General features: G+C 46.3%; 1 protein-coding gene across 1 annotated transcript in view; it reads left to right on the top strand.

The window, feature by feature from the left end:
- The first annotated feature begins 1,668 nt into the window (after window positions 1-1,668).
- Window positions 1,669-24,216, top strand: part of SH2B3 (SH2B adaptor protein 3) — a 515,189-nt gene continuing 492,641 nt past the window's right edge. Inside the window, exon 1 of the mRNA XM_078667464.1 lies at window positions 1,669-1,756. The gene's annotated coding sequence lies outside the window, so the exon portion shown is untranslated. The remainder of the gene's footprint in view (window positions 1,757-24,216) is intronic.

Here is a 24,216-nt window from a genome sequence, read left to right as displayed (position 1 = left end):
CTGGGGTTCGCTGAGCTGGCGGGAGGGTGCTGGCTCAGGGAAGCGGCGAGCTGGTCGGCTGTGATCTTGTTCCAGCTTCTTCCAGCTGGATGCAAGTAAGGCCTCAATAGTAGATAAGTTTTGGTCCTGAGGGATGCAGGTATACAGAGACTACACATCAAAGGACACCAAAAAGTGTGTTTGGATGCTGAATTCCATGTTTTCGAAGACATGTATGACATCTCTTGTGTCTTGTAAATAGGTTGGCATCTCTTGAACAAGTGGTCTTAAAAAGAAATCTACAAATTGAGAAAGGTGCCAGAAAAGAACCTATCCCGGAAATGAGAGGGTGGCCCGAAAGTGGGGTCTGTGTTTTGTGGATTTTTGGCAATACATAGAAGTAGGGCGTGGTCGGGTCCATGTTCAACAGGAAATCGGCCTCCTTGGCCGTCACCAATCCATTATCTTTCGTCTCCCAACTTGCGTGGTAATTGTACTACGAAGCCTCTTCGTGGGGCCCAGTTTAAGAGGTCTGTATGCACTTGTAACTGATAGTTGTCTTAGACATTCATCCTTGTAGGAGGTGGTCTTAACGATCCTTCACCCTTTGTCAGCTGGTTTGATCGAAATGAGGTCGTCCCTTCCCAGGACTTCAAGGGCTTGTTGTTCCTCCTTGGAAACATTTTGGGAAATTGATCGGTTATTCTTCAATCCAGAGTTAATATCCTTCAACACTGCCTTCGCGAAGCTCAACACTTCAGGTGGTATCGAGTGTGGCAGCAGCATGATGGCAGAGCTCCTGCTAGGATTGGTGTTGGTCCTCTGGTCTGTTGCAGCATGCATAATCATCCCTCTCAGCAACAAAAAAAAATACGTTTCAGTGTTCTCCGATGGCCTTTTACCCTTTTAATGGAGTGAAGTATACTTTTGATGTGCCCTCTTGCTTTAAAGGAATAACCCTCTTAAACACCAGTCTTAACTTGCATTCTTTATACAAGCTACATGCTATACCTATGCCCTCTTCAGGTTTTCTGGTCTCGTGTTATTTACTACTCTATCCGGCTGTCAGACCAGCACAAACAGTGAAGAGATCTAAATATATTGGGACAGGGTGTGGCGTAAATTCCAGAGTTGCCCACTTTGGAACTGGGGAACCAGGATCGAGTTTCGGCTAGACATCCTGTAATTTTGGCAAATCGCTTGAGCTCCCCGTGACTACCAAAAATGAACGTATATTGGGTAACGTAACTGGTGCGTATGTGAGGTGCTTCGGTTTTAGTTCACGATTTATAAATCTGCAAAATATACATATTTATATCGTTCTCTCTGGTCACCAGGGGTCTTTACTCCGCGTTGCTCCCCTCGCCCTCATGTACAGGGCGGTAGCAGCACCTAGGGACAGGTTGTCACCACCTTGTCAGTGACAAACTCACTTCAGATGAAGTTTCAACTAAGCCCCGCCCACTTCAAGCAGTTGGGCGGCACCTGTCGACTTCGAGAAGGCAGACCGGAGAAAAGCACGTGCGGGTTTTACAACCAATCAGCACTTCCAGATTCTGCATGGCGCAACAGGATTGGCTAGGGTGCCTCCAACGCTGCAATCATATGTCACCTTACACATTACCAGTACCGCCCACTCCCATACGACTGCTAGAATATGCTCGGCTGCGGGATTGGTTGGTATGCGACCGGAACTTCTAAAATTATGGACAAATGGCATCAGTGAAAAGATCGGCAACGGACGACGAACATGAGGCTGAGTCCACGGGCGCTCCTCGTAAGTAGCTGACAGGTGCTCACCTTGGGCTCGGGTGCAGGGGAAGGCAAGTGCAGTGGTGGCAGGGAGAGGGGGAGACTTGGTGCTAGAAAACAGGGGTGTCGGTGCCCACGGGGCGACCAGAGACAAGGATGGAAGTGTGAATAGATGCAGGGGCTGCGGGGTGCCAGAGCAGGTATTTCAATAACTTTGTGAAGGCTACAGCAGTGTCTGCAGGTCAGGGTGTGACAGCGGCGGGGACAGAGTGGGAGTTGTCTTAAAGTGCATGACAGCAGCAGTGAGGCAGACTTCTGAGGTGCCTGGGGATCTGTGGTCAGGAGAACAGTGGCAGCAGGGTACTGATCTGCATGTGAGCTCCTGTGGCAGAGAGAAACTGTGCATACTGACTGTGGTGGTAAGGTGCAGACTGGCTGAGGTAGTAGGGTGCAGACGGGCTGTGGTACCAGGGTGTTGAGGTGCAGTGAGGCTGGGGTGGCAGAGTGCTGGTGTAATATATGGTAGTGTATTTGGGTGTTATCTTTAAGGAATGTTGAATCATTAGATGTTATTTAAGGAATGTTGAATGTAGAACTCTTATGATGAGAATGTTGGTACATGGCTTTGTAGAACCTGCATTGAAGCTGTATGCAGGAGGTCGTGGGTCCTTTTCTCCTATTAAACTTACATTTACATTACCTCGTTGTTGGGCTTCTTCATTTGAATAATTACATTTGTATGCCGACGATTCTGCATATACTACAGTTGGGGGTGTAGTTTCAGTGTTAGGCACCGGAGAGAAACCAGCATGATGCCGGTAGGGTGCGGACGGAGAGTAGCGGTGGTAGCTTGGTGTCCAGCGTGCAGCAGGATATTGATTGCTGTGTTTGATATTGTGTTATTGCCTCTATAGTTTTACCCTACCTCTTCTACTCTGCTGTTAATTTTTGTAACGTTCTATTTTGTACCATTTCTCTCATGTAACGTAACTGGTTCTATTGTACAGCGCTTTGACACCTTCGGGTAAAGTCCGCGCTATATAAAAATGCATTCAATAAATAAATGGTGGCCGCATTATACTAAAGTGCAGCGGGAGTGCTGGCTCGGTCAGTGGAGCAGAGCTGGGGCGCGAGAGGCTAAGGCTGCAGGGGAGCATGCATAGCGTATTGTGCTGAGGTGCAGGGAGCCGGAAGGCACGGCGGAGCAAGGCTAAGGATGCAGAAGAAGAGTGGAGGCAGGATGCAGGGGAGCCCTGCTGGCATGCTTTGCTGATACAGGGGAGCTGTGACTGTAGTGTGACATGCAGGGAGACCGCATGTACAGGGGAGCTGCTCTGCTGTGGTGCGGAAAGCTACGGATGCAAGGAAGCAGTGCAGGCTTGAAGTACAGTGTGACTAGTGTGCAGTCAGCCTTCGGTTATTAGGATAGAGTGCACCCGTGGTGACAGGAGAGCGGTGCTTGGAAGGGGGCTGCTGGTGCAGGAGAGATGTCGTGGCAGACAGCAGATGCTGGTTCCAGTGTGCAGGGGGCGCAGGTGTAGGGCAGCTGTGCAGACAGGGTGTTGAGGTGAGGGAGCCTGCGGATGCAGTGGTGGCAGGAGGCCCGGGAACTGCGGTGGCTAGGGAACAGTGCGGGCAGTGTGCTGCGGATGCAGGGGGCAGTGGTTCACGCGCATGGGTGGGTGGGGGCGCTATTGCTGGCTGCCCGGTGAATGGTAGCATGAACTAGGAGCGCCTCTGGAGGACATCTTGAGCTGTGAATGGCCTTTATGACCGTGGACAGAAATCCAGCCCGATCGTGAAAGTTTGCACAGTGCCCTATCCCCCACATGCGAAGGTTTTTCCTAAGAGCTCAAATATGCCTGTTCGCGATTTTTGCCATCTCCCCACACTCCCGTGTCCCTGGATGTTGAAGTAATTATTTAATTGGGGATCTAGATGCCGTTTCTGGCACAGGTGGTGTTTCTGCGTAACCCTCTGGATTCCGGACCGTACATATTAACCCTTTCAAGGTTTTACTGGTGTTTCCGCCCACGGGTTGTAAAGCTAACTTTAGCAGCTCGGGCTGCATGATATTCTTGCTGCGTAGGGAGTGCGGCTGGCACCCTGACCGAGCAGCAGGGGGCTTCACGGTTCACCAGACCTAGTGTCTCGCAGGTCCAGAGTGCACGGGGACCCCATGCGAGACACACCAAGGCAGTCCCGGAGAAGTGCTGACAGGAGCAGGACTGCACCTCAAAAGCGTGTATGGCCAGCGTAGGGCAGCGCTAGAGCTCGTGTTGCCGGAGCCGGGCTTCACCGGAGCGCGTGACGGGACTGGAGCCGCGCGCTGCTGCTCTGTGGCAGATACGGGGAGCGCCGTAGCTCGTGCGGCGCGAGGAGCAGGGCTGCACCACAGCTCTTGCCACAAAAGCACGGCCGCTCCAGTGCTTCTGAGACAGCGACAGCACCAGAGCTCGTGGAGCAAAGGCCGAGCTGCAGTAATGCTGCTATGGCAGGATTGTAGCCTGGCTGCAAGGTCAGCTGGGTGGCGCCAGAGCTCGTGTGGAGGACTGGGTCAGCGCAGCCCCGATAGCTTGTGTAACAGAGGCTCACTTGACTCCCGGGAGCAGAGCTGCACGAGGACTCTTGTGACAGTACCACGACTGCACCAATCCTTGTGTGTCACCAAGGAAGGGGCCTGCACCTCTCTTGTCGGAAGCAGGGGTGCACCAGAGCTGGTATGACAGGACTGGACCAGGGCTGCATCAGAGCTGGCGTGGCGGGAGCACGGCTGCACCGGAGGTCACGTGACAAAGTACGGTTGCGGCGTGTGACAGGATTGCACTAGGGCTGGTGTGACCGTACTGGAGCAGGGCTACTCCACAACCCGTGTGACCGAAATAGCCTAGGGCTGCCCAAAGCTGATCCCATGCCTGCAGGGTTGCATGCCCTGCCACCATTACCTGCTGCCAGTTTTTAGGAGTCGAAACCGGCAAACAGGGAGTATTGACTGCACATTTTAAGAACTAAAACAAAACCTTTTACTGGCGAGCTACCAGCCCCTTGATCTACAGTACTGCCGTTTCCAAATGCGTAAGAAAAGAAAGGCCACCAGGCAAGCCAGATCTCTCCCAGCTCTCACGTCTGGTTAAAGAAAAACAGCACAGAGGCAGATGAGAGCACGTTGCACTGATGTTCTTTGCACACCATTGGTTGATGGGCATTGCACGGACGAATAATAGCGTCTATACTTTCTTGACAGTTAAAAAGTGGTGAACCCGTACTAATTTCTATAGCAGTAGGAAGAAATAACAAATGGGCAGCATACGAAGGACTCTGAAACTGCATAGGCAACCATGGAACAGCCGAACTTTTAGAAAAAAATGCTCACCTATGTCATTTGCATATGTGTTTTATCATACTCGAATGCATGCACTCAACATAATGAGGCCGTTAGGGAAATATGCTTATATTTTCCGATTGCTTTTGAAATGTTCCCAGTGAAATAATGTATAATGCGTAATGTATGGAAATTACGTGTGATGCAATGTGTATCTGTTCACATCTACAAATGCCTCGCCCCAATCTCCCATACATAAAGAAAGGGTGTTCCTTTTCAGCTATTGTGTTGTTTAATAGTGATGTATCATTGCCAAAGTTGGCAATAGGCCACATTGCGGTACAAAAGGGGTTGGTGATGGACGGAGCATCTGAATCAATCAAACACTCACACCCAGTCAAAAGATCTGGGTTTAATCCATCACCGTTCTTTAGCCCACTCTGCCACCCCAGTTCAGACACGGCTTGCTTGAATCCAGTGGCCACATAGCCCTAGGCTTTATAGGCAGTGGCCCTTTGGATTCCGGGACTTGTAGTTTTCTTTTTCCCAGGTTCAGTAGGGGTGTCCTTCTACATCGAGTAGGGGTGTCCTTCTACATCATGTAGGGGTGTCCTTCTACATCGGAACAGTTGTGGGTACAATATCGTTAAACTTACTCTTCCTAAAGCTGTTATCTTACCCACACAAAACCTAGCCCTGAGCTGATGAGGGCCATTACAGCAGCCTCTATACAGGTCAGCCCGATGTATAGATCTGCCGCTTAGAATGTATTTGGCACTGGCATGCTGTTTTCTGGACTAGGCAGGATATGCCACATAACACATCTCAGGAAATCTCTCCGGAGTTCTATCTAAGATCCCCTACTCCTCATATTAGGATACTAGATATACAAGTTTACTCACAAAATGGTGCCACAATATGTCCAGAAGGGTCACTTGTATCAACCTGTGAGAAATCTAAGAAGCCAGAATAAAAATTATATTATGTAGTCTTCGGGTGACGTTTAAATCCAAAGTAGGCGTAGGCTTTTCCACAGAGGCCCTTATTTCGTGGAACTATTGTTCTGCACCATCCAAGGTGTTGATCCAGGCTTTGCACCTTTATAAATGGTGACAGGACGGCATTCATTCACCTAGTTCTGTTTTAAGTGGCATCTTGCCGCGGTGAAGCTTTTGGTGTAAGATTGGCTGCTGTATACATCCAACTAACATACTTGTAACAGATCTCCCAACGGGCCTCAGCATGCAAAGTGCTGATGGCTGTAAACCATCGACTGGCTGAAGGAGGCCTCGGGATGCTTGGCATCTTTGACTTACTTTGATTTGACGACGATGCTTGGCTGCAGCGTTAAAGTGAAGAGGGACCATTAGAATCAGAAAGACGCCCCAAGACCCCACGGTATTTGTTTGGTGGTGCTCGGTTTCCATTTTTATGCCGAATTAGTATTTTATATTTTGGGGCGTTGAGCTGCTAAACTTATCCATTCGGGTTGCTAAAAGGCTCATCTTGAAGAAATACTTGTCGTACCCTTTCTGTTGCACAGCCTGTACTTAGCCTTTGCACTGTAATCTTTTAAACGCTATGCTTTTTATGTGTAATGAAAATATATGAATACAGTGTGAGTTGAACATTCAAAAAAGAAGTGCATTCGCCACAACGTGCTGATGCGCACGAGGCAGAGAGCGAAACCATTTCTTTTTATAGATGAATAATATCCTTGGATATCTGAGCTGCCTTCCCTCCCCCACCGGCGGGGGCTGTTTGGGGGTGTGCGGCTGGCTGCTAATCGTGTATTCTGCACAGGAAGCAGCTCTTGTGGTTCCGCGGTGCTGTGTGTTCTCGTGACGCTTACGTGCTCTGTCGGTTACTGCAGCTTCCAAGCACTCGATGTTTAATGAACCCTGATATGGTTAGTGTCCCTGCCGTTGTATATATATTTGGATTTCTCTTTCAGTGCCAATTGCACTGCAACCTTCCTACTGTCTTGTGGGATTTGAGCAGACTTCACGAGTGTCGAGACTGACTTTTTGGCCACAAAAAAACGAATCTACACCAAAAGTTCAGGAGAGTGATGCAGAATATTTGACCGAAGTTGTCTCGTGGAAAGCCTGAACGTGTTGCAGGGTTGTGCCACTTCAAGGCCAGTGTTGACTAATGCTAAGCTGATAAGGTCGTAATGTGTTGATCTGCCTTACGTTGTGATCTATAATCCGATAAGAAATGCGCGGTCTTCTTGCATGCTTTATACTGTTGCAATATGTATTAATATATACTTTATGTCATGTTAACATTGTCGTTTCTTATGTTATGTTGACTTCTCTTGTTACTTTTGGATTTGTCTATTTTATGTTCTTACCTTGTGTTATCTTTCTTTATCGTCCCATGCGCTCTTGTCGTACTTGCATAGGGTCAAATCCGTTTCGTTCACAGAATCTGTAGTGTTTGTTTCACCGTGAGAAATACTGAATTTTCCCACTGTTAACATCCTTCTGCTTTTTGGCTTGTTCTGTTTTTCGCCACTAAGAAATTAAGCTTCGCTCTTTAACTGTAATGTGGGTACATTTTTCAGCTTCGCTTCGTAACTGTGACGAGGGCTCGTTTAAGCTTGGCTTTTTAGTAGTAATACAGGTCACTTTTAACCCGGACACCTTAAATGTGATGCAGGGAAACTTTTAGGCTTCAGTCTTTAATTGTGATATAGGGTCGCTTTTAGAGTTGACATTGTGATGTGGTGACACTTGAAGTTGGTCTGTAATTGTGATGCAGAGGAACTCATTGGCTTGACAGCCTATTTGTGACGTGGGGGCATTTTTGGGGCGTTTTTTTAAATTGTAACATAGGAGCACTTTTAGACTATCCCTTTGATTGATTGTAACACAGGGCCACCCGTAAGCTGGGCAACGTAATTGTAAAATAGGGGCAATTGGCCTCACTTTGTAGTTGTGACCCAAGGGCACTTTTAGATCTGACTATGTAAATGTTGCGGCGACCTAAGGATTTATTCTTAACTGCTGCGATATGGGGACACTTCTCTGCTGTGTGACAGTAACATAGGTGACTTTTCGGCAGGACTCTTTTACTGTGAAGAGAGTTCCATGCTGACTCTGACGCGGTGTCACTTTTTGGCACGACCCTCTTGTGACGCGAGACCCTTTCAGACAGGGCTTTAAATTATGATGGTGTGGTTCTTTTAGGCCCCACTCTGTAATTTTGAGGTGGAACACACAAATGCTGGTAGCACTGATTGCAAAGATAGTGAGCCTGTTCACACGTATTAACTCCCGACTACAGCCCTGGGCTAGGCGTTAATTAACAAGCGACAATCGGAAATATACTGCTGGCTCCCTGACCGCTGTACAAAGGTGTTTACATTTCCCCGGTGATGTTTCCTTGGTCAGTGTTTGTTTGCAAGGTGAGATGGCTCCGAGAGAATCACTGGGAGCATTGTTCCTTTGAAGGCAGGCAGCGGACAGGGCACGCGCTTTCTCATCCTTCCATGCCAACTGTGTCGACACCAAACTAAGAGCTACACAGGACCGACCTTCCTTCAGAGCTGCAGACTGGGCACTCGCTCACTGAAGGCTCCTGTTGCAGAATATATATATATATATATATATATATATATATATATATATATATATATATATAATATCTCTTTTATGGATCTTACCTCGGCCTTTGATTTTGTAAATTGGTCCCGGTTATGGTCTACCCTTTTGGAGGATGGATTAGATGAGGTTTTAGTTCGATTTTTAGCATACCTGCATAGGGACTTACGGGCTCGAGTAAGGATCAATACTAGTGGGGGAAGTCTCAGGGGACATCACAATTGATAGGGGTGTGTTCTGGAACCCCTGCATTTTATTTTATATATTAACAATTTGCATAAATCCCTTATTGCACTTACTAATGATGCCCCCAAAATTAAGTGTAATCTAGTACCCACCTTATTTTATGCTGATGATGGTGTTTTAATGGGACGAGGGACGAACGCCAAATGCCTTACGAATTTTATTGCGGGGCTTTGTGCATTTTATGGGTAGCTTAGATTTGTGTACTAATTCAAAAAAATCATTTATTATGTCTTGTTGGCCAAAAAAGCATATTTTAAATTCTATTACCGTAGGTGAGCGAAAACTTCCCTGTACAAGTACCTTCCCTTATCTTGGGCTTGTTTTCTCTGCCAATGGTTCATGGACTGACCATGTTACACATAGTAGGAACAAGTTCTCTAAAGTTACCAACTCAATTATATGTCTACCGCAGTCTAAAAAGACAGCGATAAAACTATCACTTTTGAAAATTTACAAAACACAGTGCATTCCAACTGCGACATATGGCGCAGAGATATGGGGTCACACAAAGTGCAATAGTATTCAACTTGAAGAAAACAGATTCTATAGGAAAGTACAGGGAGCCCCGATTTCGACCTCACAGTTCATTTGTCATGCGGAACTAACATTATGTTGAAGACTTTTAAAGGCGCGACCCATTCTCTTTTGGCTTGCGATTTGGAAGAACCCCGCAGCGTCTCTGACTAGGAGATCATTAGAGACTGCTTAAAGTGTGATAAGGGGAAAGCTATACCATAGCTCGCTGCTACAAGGGATGCCCTGAGTAGTATCAAGCATGCTCAGATTTTTACAAACCGGGACGACTCCATTGGCATGAATAAAAAAGTGATTGGGGGTTTTTATATGAGCACTACAGGACTTTAAGATTTAAAAGGGAGATCCTGAAAAAATCTGTAGAACATTATTTGCCAGTTGTGGAAGAATCAAATACCCTACATAGTTACCTCCTAAAGCCAATCAGACGCTGGGAGAGAGGATTATTGTTTCGTTTAAGGGCTGATACAGTTACATTTCTGCTTTGTTTTCCTTTGGGGTACACTGCGAAACTGGGCCAATTACCTTGCCCATGTGATGACAGGAGTGGGCAGACAACATTCCATTTTTTTTATTCTTTTGTAAATTTTATAGCCGATATACCCATCCAGTTTTTGCTCCCATTTTTTTAAGAACACACGACCCATACATTTAGAAGAAGCTTACTTAACAAATCCGTAAGTTAGAAAATGATGAGTTAATGGCCCGTGTAGGTACCTTTTTGAAATTGTCAGTACGCGCTCGCAATTCAATGTGCACTTTATGATGTTCTGTTTTTATATAGAGAATGAGTTGTAAAAGTAATTGATTTATGGGATTCTTTTGTATATATTGGTTTTATGCTATTTTAATTGTTATGCATGACGTCGATCTTATCTGGCACTTGTCTATGGATTGGTGTATTTCCCTTTTTACTATGATGATCTGTGCTTTTATGGATACAATTTATCCGTAATAAAAATCTGAAAACTCTAAAATGTACTAAAATCAAATGCTCATAAAACAACTTTCCATTCTAAACAACTTAAAGATGTAAACAACTTTTGATCGGCAAAAGTACTTTTATTTATGTGCCGATTAACTGTTCTTGTTCTGTACACTTGAAAAGTCTGCAGTTGAAAATGTCGTAGTGCAGCTGAGTCTGAGGATCCCTGGAAGCACAACTTCTTTAACTTTCCTCACACCGTTGGATAGAAATATTGGTTTCAAGCACTTATTCATCAGTGACGTTAGATCAAGGCAGAGGGAGAAGATGTGCTCAATCATTTTCATGGGCCGTTTACTTAGCCAACGTTCTCTGCCACTGTTTTGAGGGGTGTAACCAAGATCCTTGAATTTGCAAAAAAGGGAATATATAGCAGTCTTAAGCTCAGAAATGCAATTTTGATTGATGCATCCGAGCTGGAGTCCAAATCGGTTTACCTATGTCTTTCATAAGTATTTATAATATAATTGGAGTTCATATGTCTGTGTGTTCCATATCTCGACTTTTATTTATATATACTTTTTTTTGTTTTAACATTTTCAAAGAAACCTTTATTAAACATAAGGCATAATACAATCACCATACTGTCAAATAATACGGCATGCATTACAATCATGGAATAGTTGATGTGTTTTTTATATATATATATATATATATATATATATATATATATATATAACACATCACAAATGGATGCTGTATGCAGCGTGCACAGCGACGGGTGCAAACGCGATGGGTTGAATCCAAGCCCTTAACTTAATTTTAGAACAAATTTGCACTACACTCTGAGAATTCCGATTTTTCAAGCTTTATTAGCTATATCTGTTCCACCAACGCGTTTCAGCCCTCCTAGGCCTTAATCACAGCAATTAAGACCTAGGAGAGCTGATTCGCGTTGGTGTAACGATATAGCTAATAAAGCTTGAAAAAACGGAATTCTCAGAGTGCAGTGCAAATTTATTCTAAAATAAATATATAATATAAAATGCTTTTCTTGATCATACTAGTCCTTTTGTCCTACGTTGATCAAATTCGATATGGGGGAAGGTTGAGTTTTTAGTAACTGTGTAAGATCGTAATCCATAATCATAAAGCCCGCTCTAAGGGTTAACTCAAGCCCTTCTTTTAAGATATTGTTTAATTTTGAAGTATCTGCCCAATGACAATCACAGAAATAGTTTAGCAAATTTATGGAATTTAAGACTTCTCAGTATGTGAAACCCAGTTGTAGTTTCAATCGATGGTAAGGAGATGAATATCTTAAAATAAATATTTGTCATACCAGTTTGACGACTACTCTGTCTACATTTGTTATAGTCTATTTTAAAATATATATATTGCGGTGTATAGGAGAACAGGAAGCATTTTGTTTTTTAAAACTGTGATTGTGGAGCAGAATTCCCCGCCTCTGTACTTGTTTGCAAATCTTTTACTGGCTTGAGTATTTGTAGTTCTCCTGCCTCTGATTTTATTTATTTATTTATTCCCACCCTACCCCCCCCCCCCCCCCCCCACCTTGTGTTAAAGCTAATTTAACTTTGGCCAACAACAGGATAGACCAAGTGAAGTAATATACTTATCTTGGTCTTGAAATTGACACATAGTCCAAACAAAATCTGGGTTTACACAGCCAAAATGCATTATCTTGGTTAAATTAGCTTAGCAAATTATTGTTTGTTGTAAGACTCCGATTTTTCTTAATTTCTTGAGCCTACTTTTGCTCACAGCATTTTCAAAACCCTCATTATCTTGTTGTTCAGTTTGTAGTGTATCTTGTTCTAATGGTTCAGTGTTCTTTTCTATAATGGATGGGCTGTGTCCGATTGAAGGGTTTGTGACTAAATTACAGACTTCCTTGTCTCCAAGACGTTATTGAGATACTGATTCTTCTGCGTTCTTGTATTTCTCTAACAAGAGTACTAATTTGTCTGAGTTATCTCCGCTTGCCTTGTTTTGTCCATTATAGGCAGGGTCACTGGAATTATGCAGCAACGGCCAACCAAATTATGTGGCAAAAACAGGCAAATTAATGCCGCATAAAGTGGCAAATGTTTTGGCAGTACTGTTCCAAAATTGTGTCATTTTAACCTGCAGCGCTGTGTGGGCAAATGTTTCACCTCACTTGTATCAGTTTAAAACTTGAATTTTGCAACCACCTACTGAAGGGTGACCACCACTTAATCTCTGCAAAACGTCTGAAACTGCACGTCATCGCTTGTGATTTGTTTTTGTTATAACGTTGTATAGATTTGAGGCAGAAGTTAAATCTAATTTTGTAACATGTAAAATATGTTGCTGGAATTGGTTTATGTAAAGTGTGTGTGTGTGTGTGTACCTATCATCATTTAAAAAATAAAATATATATTGATTTTTATGAGATGCCGTATTGCCCGAAAACATTAATACAGTCTGGGGTAAACCTCCCATTAATAAGAAAAACACAGTCCTAGGATCGCAAAATTGCAGTGGCCCTGAATATATGGATGGGCTCACATGTTCCAACGTGTAGAGTGTTGGTGGCTTTTAAAGCCAAACCTAAATAATATCTCTGTGCATGGTATGGGTGGGGTTACCAACCATGCCTACAGACGTTTGTTACAAGTAGTTTCCAATATACATTGAGTGGGCTTTTTGGTTTCGCCTAGAACTTATTATTATTTTTTTTAACACCTTGCTATTGGCTGCTTGGTGCATCTTTCTGCTTCTTGTCGAGTGCTGGTACCGACCGCACAAGTGACTATTTTAGCATCTAAAAGCTACACTGAAACATCTCATCAAATTATTTATCTGATTGATAAATTGTATTTAAGAAAATCATAGTTTTTTTTTTCACTCCAGTAGGCTTTTTAAAAAAAATGTTTTAACTGGGACCCAAAATGGAAGCCAGAACGATTGTCTTTGCAAATGCTCTTTAATTGTAGGAAGGGCCCCCTACCCATTTCAGTTTCTTTGTGAATTGTATCACTAAAAGAGACGACACACAGTTTGTTCGGCAGCTCCTTTTAATATGCATTTGGATGTCGGGCGAGCGATTCGGAAGAGATTTCAGTGAGGAAGTGCGACTTGCTGTTTACAAACTCTGAATTTCTAGGAGTGAAGTTAGCCCTTGACATCAGAAGTACGTATCGGGCAAAAATTAATTATCGCACTTTGTTTGAACAATTAATATCTTTTCAAGATTTACTTTTCCTGGTCTAGTTGGGCATCTTATGTTGCCCAGTGTCAAAAGGTAAATCCCCTCTAAAAATCTGTCACTGTGTGGCATCTTATTATGTCTACAACCAAAGGGGGTTTAAAAAATGTGAACGCTCCGGATCTTCTCAGACGTGCAGTTGAAAGGTAGGCTGTGTTCAAAGACAGACTGACTCAGTACAGATCAGTCTGTTTCCCAACAGGCCTGTGGTGTTTCTAAAAAACCAACCAGGGCAGAATGAGTTTGTCACGTGTCTAGCACACCTGCCTGTATAGTTTTTCTGGTTTTGTTTATAAACAGATATTAGATCATTCTCAGACTCTTAGAGAAAAGCAATATGGTAGTAAAATATTTTTATTTACAGCATGATTACAAATTACAAGCGTTAAATATAAATGCAATACAGCATATACTGCAGTTATTTTATTTAATTAAGATGCAATATTAAAGTATATGTGTTCTACAGCAAAACCACAAGGTTTCTCCTTCTGATGGTCCTGCGGTTTACCTGGGGTAATTCCAGTTTGAAAAATCTGTTAAGAAATAATTGACAAATAAGTAGTACCTGTGTGAAAGACTGTTACTGTGTGATTCCTCCTTTGTACGTTAAGGCTGGGTTTTAAGGCAGGTCACGTGAAGATGCCCATACATATTAATTTGACATGAGGGCCAAGGTAGTTCTAAAAAAAGACAAGTGGCAACACAAGCATTGGATAACAAAAACTAAAAGGAGGGCGTTCCATTAAGCGCCCCACTTTTTAATCAGTGATTTTGAACACGGAAGCCGCATATTGCATTTGTAAGCTGCAGTGCAGGTTTCATATAGTCTGCACTTCTTACTTGCCTGAACCGATTTGTGATGTTTAAAAGTGACAGCTACTGCTGCCTCCCTAACATGAGCTTTACTTATATTTCTCATGGAGCTCGAGTTGCTTCACGGCTGCGACCTCAGGCTGTAGATTGGTAGGTATTTGGAACCTGTCATTCGTCACCTGTTTGCTGCAGGGTGAAAGAGGAGGCCTTGTGACAGGAAGGTGGTGAAATTCCTTTCCCTTTTAAATCCTTGAGCACCAAGAACAATGTACCCCCCAGGGCAGATACCAGGATACTGGGGTCATCGTTGTTGTGGACAGTGGTTGTCTTGGTGGCTTGTGTTGGTCTGTCTCTACCTTCTGTAGTATTTAGGGGCAGACTCCAAGGGGGCGTGGTCTTTGCCTTCTTCGGAATGAGATTCTGGCGGCAATGTGGAGCCAGTCGAGATTTGTTCAAGTGGAGTGGTGCCGGTTTACATAGTAGTTCGGCAATTGTATATTAAACATGATGCAGGAGGTGCACTCCTGGTTTGGAGAAGCTTAGGTGATGTGGGGGTGGGGGAGGGGAGCGAAGTCAAACAATGGTTTGTTAAACTGTGGTTTGATGATTTGCTTCCAGGATTGTCTGGATTCTCTTGAGCAGCACTGGCTCTCTAGACTCAAATGGGTGTCAAGACCACTTCTCCATGTTTTTTTTCACAGAGGGTTTCTTCGTAATCAAGTCATACATTTTTATTTTCTTACAGCCAGTGCTATTGATTTATTCTTGTGATGTCATTTCAGTGATGTCATGGTTCTGACATGACCTTGTGCGTCAATTGATTGTGCTATTCAGTGGCAGAGGAAGGGATTGAATGGAACTTTATAACCATTAATCTATTTATTTACTTTTTTAATAAAAAAATGTTTATAGAATTTTTATAAAGAACAGGGGAGAGAGGAAGGGTAGGAATGAAGGGGAGTCTAGGGTGATCGCAGCACCAGGTGAACGAAAGAGGAGAACAAAAACTGAAGGGGTAGTAGCATCACATTAGCAAAAAAGCAATACATTACATCCTACGGCACAGTTATAGGAAGAACCATTATGCAAGTAAGTTGTCGTTGCACAAAGGCACTTGCAGTAGAACATCCCATAAAGACTCATCTTCCTCCCCCTCCAATTCGCTATCTGTTGACGAGAATCCCCCTACATGGGCTCATTGTAGGGGGTTAGGCATAGTGGTGGTTAGGTTAACAATTGCCCTATCCTTCTTGAGGTAATTTGTGAAAGGCAGCCAAATTCTTTAAAACATGTGCATCTTGTCCATAAACGTTGTCTTATTTATTATCTTTAAGAAAGTGGCATCTAGCTTTGGTCCATGAAGTCCAGATTAGCACCAAATTTATAAATAGCCACACTGCAATATTGAAATTCAACAAGTCTACGTTCGGGTGTTTGAGCTAGGAATCCATCCATGGGAACATTACAATTTCAGAAACTCATTGGCACATCTGAGCATAATAGATATTTACCAGTTTGTCCTGAATCTAGCCACGATTCGGGATGCATTCAAAGCAATAATGAGAGCCCAAATAATAGGCCAAGATAATGTTCTGAGTTCTAAAGATCGAACTATAAAGAAAAAGGTGGAATTGGGGTTCTTGAGGGTGCATGAGAGTTATAAAGTTATTAAGGCCCATATTCTTGGAATTCAGTTAAACATGCAAGGAAGAATCTCCAAAGCTAATATTATTAGAAAATCTACTTAAGTAATACCACCTGTCGTCAGATGATTTATGAGGAAAGTGAATTCTGTGGTTGATATCTGTTGTGGCAGATACTAGAATAGTGTACTGGAAGAGCAATTAAGGCAGTTGTGTTCTCCAATTGATGCCACTGGGGTTGCGAATTGAAACTTAATACAAGAGATTACAAACAGATCTACACCAATGTTAAGGCAATTTATTTCCCTAAATTAGAGGAATTTTTTTCATACTCTGTTGACTTCCCCGCTTTTCAAGTTCAGCTGTATCTTAGTTGATATAGCCTTTTTCATTAGAGGAATTAGATGTTGTGGTTTTTAAATTGACCAAATTGCAAAGCCTGTGGGGGGGATGGGTTCCGAATAGAATTTTTTTAAATCTTTCCATTCAGGGTTAAATTGTCACTTTTTAAAAATGTCAAATTATAATTTAGCAGGAGGAGAAGTAACATTTTTGAAGAAAGTCAAAAATTCAGAAGATCCTAATTCTTACCACCCTATTAGTTTACTGAATACGGATTATAAGATTCCAGCAAAATGAATAGCAAATGGAATTAGTAGTATGGTCTGTACTCTTAACCATAATGAGCAGAATAGCTTTATTGCAGGACATGAATTATATTTTAATGCAAAGTACATAATTGAAGCTTTTGGATGTTTTTAATATTCTCTCTTTTTTTCTTCACAGTTGAAAAAGTAATTTATTATTCCTATCAATGTGTAACAATAATTTTGAAAAATAGAAAATTGCCGGCAAATAATACAAAGATAAGTGCTGCATTTTCTGTTGCAGATTAGTTAAAATATGGTCCAAATAATGATTTTTTTAATTTTTTTATTGCCATTTAAATAAAAAAAAATACAATAAAGGGACACAAAGCTGGCACGCACATAACAATAATGAACTAATGAGGCTTCAGCATGAGTATATTGAGCAAGGACCAAAATGTAATCCCCCACATAGGCACCAGTTTTGACATATTCACATTAAACACTCTCTTCACAGGCCATTGTCACACTTCCCACTCCGCACCCAGAATCGTCAGTCCCAGTCATGACTGCTACACCAGTGACACCCCGCCAGTGTGTTGGGATTGAGTCCTCCTGTGTACCCCGATGCATTATCTGCGTGTGTGTCGCTCTGGCTGTCAGCGCCCTGTGCACATCTCCTCTCCAAGTACAGCGCCCAGTAGTTCTTAGGACGATTACGGGGAAGGAGTAGCCCACTATATAGTTCCGTTTGCGTACAATAATATAACATATCACTCGACCACTTAGCCAGCGTCGGGGTCAGCACTCTCATCCAGTGGAGCGCAACGCATCTTTTGGCAACCAGAAAGGCCATATCCACAAGTCTCTGTCTTGCAGATGCAAGATCCTTAGAATACCCCAGTAGGGCCAATAGTGGAGACTGGGCCAGCGACATTTCAGTGATTCTGTTTACCTCACCATAGACCGCACACCAAAATTCCAAAATCTTCGGGCACAGCCAGGCTAAGTGCAAAAAATTGGCAGATTGTTCCCTCCATCGTTCGCATCTCGAGGTCTCTCTTAATCCGTATCGAAACAAACGCTCAGGGGTATAATAAACCCTGTTCAGGAATTTAAAGTGCGTCAGACGGTGACGGCCGTTCAAAGATACTCTCTTTACATTAGCGCAGCAGTATCCCCACTTCTCCTCAGGAAGGTCTGTGGCCAAGTCAGCCTGCCATGCCAAGCGAGGTTTGGCATAATCTGCTGTCCGTTCTGCAAGTGTAATGCGATACAAGGTCGTGATTAATTTAGCCGGCGTTTTAGTGGTCACCACAAAGTCATACGCCAAGACTGCCTGAGGCTCAGTCATATCTTCGCCCAGCAGTTTTTTCAAGGCGTGTCGAACTCTGTGAAACTGGAAGCGCGGTTGGAGCCATCGTCTCCTGGTTCTAAGTCCTCCCAGGCACGAGACCCACAGTCTATAAAGAGGTCGCCCATGTTGGCGATCTTCAGTTTGAGTAAAGCTGATATCACGCCTCTATCTCTGCAGGGGTCAAGCCACGAGCACCAGGCCAGTTGCGCGCTCGGGGCGTATAGTAACGAGCAAGCCTGAGCATCCATCAAGTGATGCCAGGTATGTGTCACTACATTCAGAGAATCGAGGATGCCCGTCTGCCGGTCTCTGGGACGGGACATCAACGCCGGCAGCGGAGTTGGGGCAGCCACTATTGCTTCAATTTACAGGTGCGGCGCGTCGGTCGTGCCATGGATCCAGCCATACGCATGATGCCCTGGGCAGCTCGATAATATAATTCGAAATCTGGAGCGTGTAAACCACCCTCCTCATAGGGTCGGACAAGAGTGTCCCACGCCACCCTGGGCTGTTTCCGAGCCCATGTCAGCCTTAGCACCAGGGAATGGAGCTGCCGAAAAAAAGCTCCCGACAGGACCATCGGGATATTACTGAAGAGAAATAAGAAACGGGGTAGGACCGCCATTTTCAACAGGGATATGCGGCCCATCAATGATCAGGGCAGATTTATCCATTTGTTCACATCGTCCTCCAGCCTAGAGATCGCCACTCCATAATTATCGGAGACCACCTCCGAGTCTGTATGCAGCCGGATACCAAAATAGCGGACCGATTCAGTGGTCCACTGAATGGGATAATCCGAATCAATTCTTCAGGTGACAGGGGTGAGTGGAAACATAATTGTCTTGCCCCAGTTCACATGTATCCCCGAGAGCGAGCTGAACAACACTACCTCGCGCAGCACCGTCGAGAGATTGTCCTCCGGGTGTCGCACATATAGTAAAGTGTCGTCCGCGTACGTAGACACTATCAAATTGTACGTGGGAAATCGGATACCACGGTGGCTGTGGAATTCACGCAAAGCACAAGCCAGGGGTTCCGCAACCAAGGCATACAAAATAGGAGAAAGGGGGCAGCACTGTCTGGTGCCTTGGCCCACAGAGAAGGGCTCAGTCGTGAGCGATCCTATGCGAACTCGCGCCGCAGGGGAGGCATACAGCGTATTCTGTAGCTGGATGAAAAGGTCACCTACCCCCATGCGGCGCAGCACCAGGTGGAGGAAAGGCCACTCGACGGAATCAAAGGCCTTTTCCATATCCAGGAAAACTGCCACGCAGGCACATCCTGGCGCGTGTGCTGAAATGCCGCAAACACGGTCCGCAAGTTATAAGTTAAGTTACGATTGTGGACAAAGTCCGCCTGCTCAGGGGCTACCAACATGGGGATCAGAGGGCTCAGATGGTTGGCGATGATGTTCGCGAATATCTTCGCGTCTACATTACGCAACGATAAAGGTCTGTATGAGGCGCAATCCTCAGGCTTAAGGATAGCTACTATAATAGCTTCCCGCACCGTGGGAGGCATTTCCCCCGCCTCCGCAATCTGCTCCACTAGCGCCAGCAAGCGAGGTATCAGCAAATCAGAGTACGTTTTATAAAAAGAAGCCGGGAAGCCGTCACTGCCCGGAGCGCTACTAGCCTTCATGGACGATAATGCCCAGACGACTTCCTCCCTCTCAAAAGGACGAACAAAGAACGCTCGGTGTGTCGCTCAGCCAGGGTAACTGGATATGTGTTAGATAGTCTAAAATGCGCTCCTCCGGAACCAGTTCCCTACAAGCGTACAGTGTAGCATAATAATCCCGAAAGCGGGCCGCCACCTGGTCATCAGGCAATACATCCCCAGTCTGTGGCGAACGTAGTGTAGGCGACCGTGCACAGCGGCCACGTTGCTTAGCCATATTCGCCAGCACCGCTCCCGGGCGTTCACCCTCGCCATATGATCTCGCAATAGCATATTTCCCCAAATGCTTCACCTCGGCATCCGCCTCTTCATGATATTCGCGAAGCGTTTGGGCTAAGTCCCGGAGTAGATCTGCTACAGTGTCATGCAATCGACGCGCCTCGATATCCCTCAGTCTAATTTCCAGTAAGGACAAACGTCCCCTGATGGATTCAAGGACACCTGCATGCTTAGAGATAGCGACACCATGCAAATAGGCCTTGAAGGCCTCCCAGACAGTCATAAAGGAGTCCACTGAACCCACATTTTTATCGAAAAATTCCTCTATGGTAGTAGCTAATTCTTCCCGAAAGGCATCGTCCAGTAGCGAATAAGGAGGGAGACGCCAGGAAAAAGGTGGGGGACGTCTCGTCATGGCTCTAAGTGTAAAAAGCACCGGCGAATGGTCCGAATAAGTGCGGGGTAGCGTTTTACACGACTCCACCATACAGAGGATATGTGACGCTATCAGCCAGTAATCAATGCGGGTATGGATGTCATGTGGAGCAGAGTAGTGCGTGTATCCCCCCTGTGACGGGTGCCTAGTTCGCCACACATCGTGCAATCCCAGCCTTGTCATCTCGGCCTCTATAACTCCGGCGGAGGCCGAGGGGCGCCTGTCGGGGCCATCAGACCTATCCAGCACTGGCTGCCGAACCATGTTAAAATCCCCCCCCCCACACACAACGTGTTCCCCGCAGAGGTCTCGCACCCTAGTGGCCAGAGTTAAATAAAAGGAGGGGCAGTCATAGTTGGGGCCGTAAGAGTTGACTATATGTATAGACATTCCCTTTCCGACACATTTTGTTATTACATATAGCCCCTCATCGTCCGTGGCAAGTGGAGTCAGTGTCAGGGAGGCTCCAGGATTCACCCAGGTTAAGTTAAGACACCCCTGGCGTGAGAGGTAAAACCTGCCGCGTGTATATTGTTATGTAAACCCCTATAACATAGCGTTGGACTGTCTGGGCGTAGGTGAGTTTCCTGAAGTAGCGCTATATCTATGGCATGTCTCGAGAGATACTGGAGCACACGCCTGACCTTTCTGTGGTCGTTCAGTCCACGCACATTCCACGTCAGGAATGTAATAGTGTCAGCGTCTTGTATCTGTTGTGTCAGAGCAGGGGAAATGGTGCATATAGGTAAACAAACGTAACAGTCCTCATCAGCGACCAGCGCATCCGCTGAGTCTCGCCTGTGCCAGCAAGAGTCCCTATTTTACAAACGGCAAACAAACAATCCCCCCCCACCCACAGGCAGCTCCAAAAGAAGAACATTTGAATCTACCCTTAGTCCCCCCCCCCACGCCTGCTCAACCCCAACTCTGCTGCGCCCCATCTCCCCACCCAACCTGAACTGCGCTGCAACCCCCCCTCACAACTCCAAATCTCACCCCCCGCAATCCCCCTTCCACCAGCCTTAAAGCTAACACAAAATTAAAAATACAAAAGCAAATCAAATATGAAGAAGGACCCCCAAGCGGAGGAACCTCTCTCAAAGGTGGAGAACATGCAGGGGCGTAGGTAACTCGCTTACATCAAGTCTATAAATATATCTCTCTGTAGAACTCGCTGCAGCCCCCCACGCCCCCGCCTCTGGAACAAAAGCAAAAGTCATAGCATGTGACCTCATACAGCATGATAAAACTCTGAAATCAGTGAAGAACTCCAGAACATTATTACTGTCCACACATCCCCACCTTAAGGATAGCAGTCCCGAACACAAAGCATGCCTTCTGGAGCCAGTGCCTTCATAGGAAGCCAGAGGTCAGATACCCACCCCCAAGCACTATAGATACAGTATCACTCAGGGTGCAGTTGCAAAGAGATTGATATGATGAAATTGGCAGCCATTGGAACACTCCCCGCGTAATCATCTGTCCATAATAGCAGCAGTGTCCAGGAGATAAAGCACCACTAGAACAGCAGCCCAGTCAAGTAATATCAACAGCGAGAATCAGGAGAAGGGCCACCCAAGAGTGCAACTGTCCCTGGCTATTAAAATACCTCAACCAGTCGCAGTGCTTGTGTTTATTCCTGGTCATCCAGAGAGCCTTCAGCAGGGTCACCTGATCGTTCCCTGATGAGTGCCGCGCATCCCTGCGCCAGTCTTTCATGGCCTTCTGAAGCGCCCGCGGGTCCGTGAATATCGTGGGCGTCCCCTGCCTGTTGACTCTTAATTTGGCAGGATACAGCATGGCGTAGTCAACCCAGAGTTCCCGAAGTTGTCGCTTCATTGGCATGAACTGGCGCCTCGCCTCCTGCACCCGCGTCGTAAAGTCCGGGAAGAGAGAAAGTATGGACCCCTCATAGAGCAGCGGTTGTTTCTCTCGAGCAAGCTTCAATGCCGTGTCCCGGTCCCTATAATTAAGCAGCTTGGCTACAATAGGACGTGGCGGAGCCCCAGGCTTAGGTCTCGGGCCCAAGGTGTGGTGCGCCCTCTCAACAACAAACATCGCTGAGAAGGCTTCTTCTTCCAGCAGCTTTTTCAAAAGGGCTTCAACGAACTGTTCCACGTTGCCCTTCTGAGTACTTTCCGGCAGGCCTGTAATTCGTATGTTACATCTGCGGGACCGCGTCTCTAAGTCCCCCGCCTTGTCCTGTAAGATTTGAATTACCTTGCCCAGCTGTTTAGGGTCTGAGTCCAAAGTGGTCTGCGCCTCCTCCACCTCGCCAATGCGGCGCTCCGACATATCAAGGCGTTCAGCGTGCTTATCTGGCCGTTCCGCCATCCGGTCCATTCGATATGTGAGGGCTTCCATCTTCGTCCCGAGGGAGGCGATACCGCCCTGCAGATTCTTTTCCATGGCTAGCAGGATGTTGCGGATGTCTGGTTCTGTCTCGACTCACCCCTCCGCGGATCCTGCACCATCCTTCTCTGCGCAAGGCGGAGGGTCGCTGGACTTGGACCTTCTAGTGTCGAACGTCAGCTTAGGCTGCGACCTGTCCGGGCGACCCATAGCGGCCCAACTGCTTTCTATCTGCGCCAGATCGCGATTCCAGTTTCGTTGGGGGACCTCCAATGGTAGAGGCCGCACACAGCCCACTTCAGCCCGTCACACAGCCGTGTCGAGAGTGCACGGGTCCTAGACAGTCGATATTCTGGATCAGACCCCCAGAGCAACACCACCAGTCGCCAGCTCCAAAAAGCCTGGAAGCTCCAAGCTTCAGCAATGCACAGTCGGGCCAACCTACCGCTTCATCCCTAGTGGGCAGCGAATCAGTGCCAAATCCTCAGGCCGCACAGCAGGGGGTCATTTGTCTCCCCAGGACAGAAGCGCTCTCCCCTGGGGTAGCCCCCGAGTCTCAACAAGATCGGCGTCCCTCAGCAGGCGCAGACACAGTCCACGTCCCAATCGTCAGCCCAAAGGTGGGGGGGTCCGCAGGTTGGTCCCGTGTGGCTCGTGTCTTGTGCCTCTCCCAGGGTGACTATCTCCTGCCCCGACCCCGCAGCTCGCTTCCAGCAGGGGGGGGGAGGGAGGTGGAGAGGCTCGGCCGCAAGATTCAGGGCCAGCGTGCAGCGCCCCCCTTATCCCGCACCCGGGAAGCAGTCACGGGCCCCCCCGCACGCAGAGGGCTCCAACAGGGCACTAAGAGGCCCCGGCCGTGCACCAGGACCAGTCGCGCCGTCCGCGGGGCCTCCTCGGGGGTACGCAGGCCCACAGTCGCGATCGGAGCCGGGCGATCGATTTCTTCGCAACGGCCGCGGTCAGAGATGCAGGCTGTGCATCACACTCCGCACGGCTCCACACCCACCTTCTCACCGTCCGCGGGAGCCGGCGAGGGTGCACGCATTGAAATCCGGTCCCCAGCTGTGCTCGGCCCAGTGCACCACCAGTGTCGTAGCACCCGAGGGGTCAGCAGCAAATCGACCCCGGTGCTCAGTAGGCAGCGCCGCAGCCTCTCTCACGGCTAGGCCCAAGCAAGCGGAGCAGCGCTCTCCAGCGGCGCGGGGGGTGAAAATCGCCGGGTGACAGCCCCCGTTGTTCCAGAGTCAAAAAGCAGTGTTTCGAGAGCCAGAGGGCACAGCTATCGACAGGATAACTGGTAGGATAGTCTCAGAAGCGGGGGAGCTCTCGGCTCAAGCAGCCATCTCAGTTGCGAGCTTGCTCCGCCCCCCCCCTCTCTTTTTTTATTATATGCGGAGAGCGTCTTTGATCTGGCATCATGGCACACTCTATTTTGTAGCTTAAGGAAATGTTGCTCTCTCAAACAGTTAATTAAACTTTTCAATAATTTGAAAAGAAATTCTGAAGC

The sequence above is a fragment of the Lissotriton helveticus genome, chromosome 11 (assembly GCF_964261635.1).
Source record: "Lissotriton helveticus chromosome 11, aLisHel1.1, whole genome shotgun sequence".
NCBI classification, from domain to species: Eukaryota; Metazoa; Chordata; class Amphibia; order Caudata; family Salamandridae; genus Lissotriton; species Lissotriton helveticus.
The sequence above is the reverse complement of the archived record's forward strand: the minus strand, read 5'-3'. Positions and strand labels throughout refer to the sequence as shown.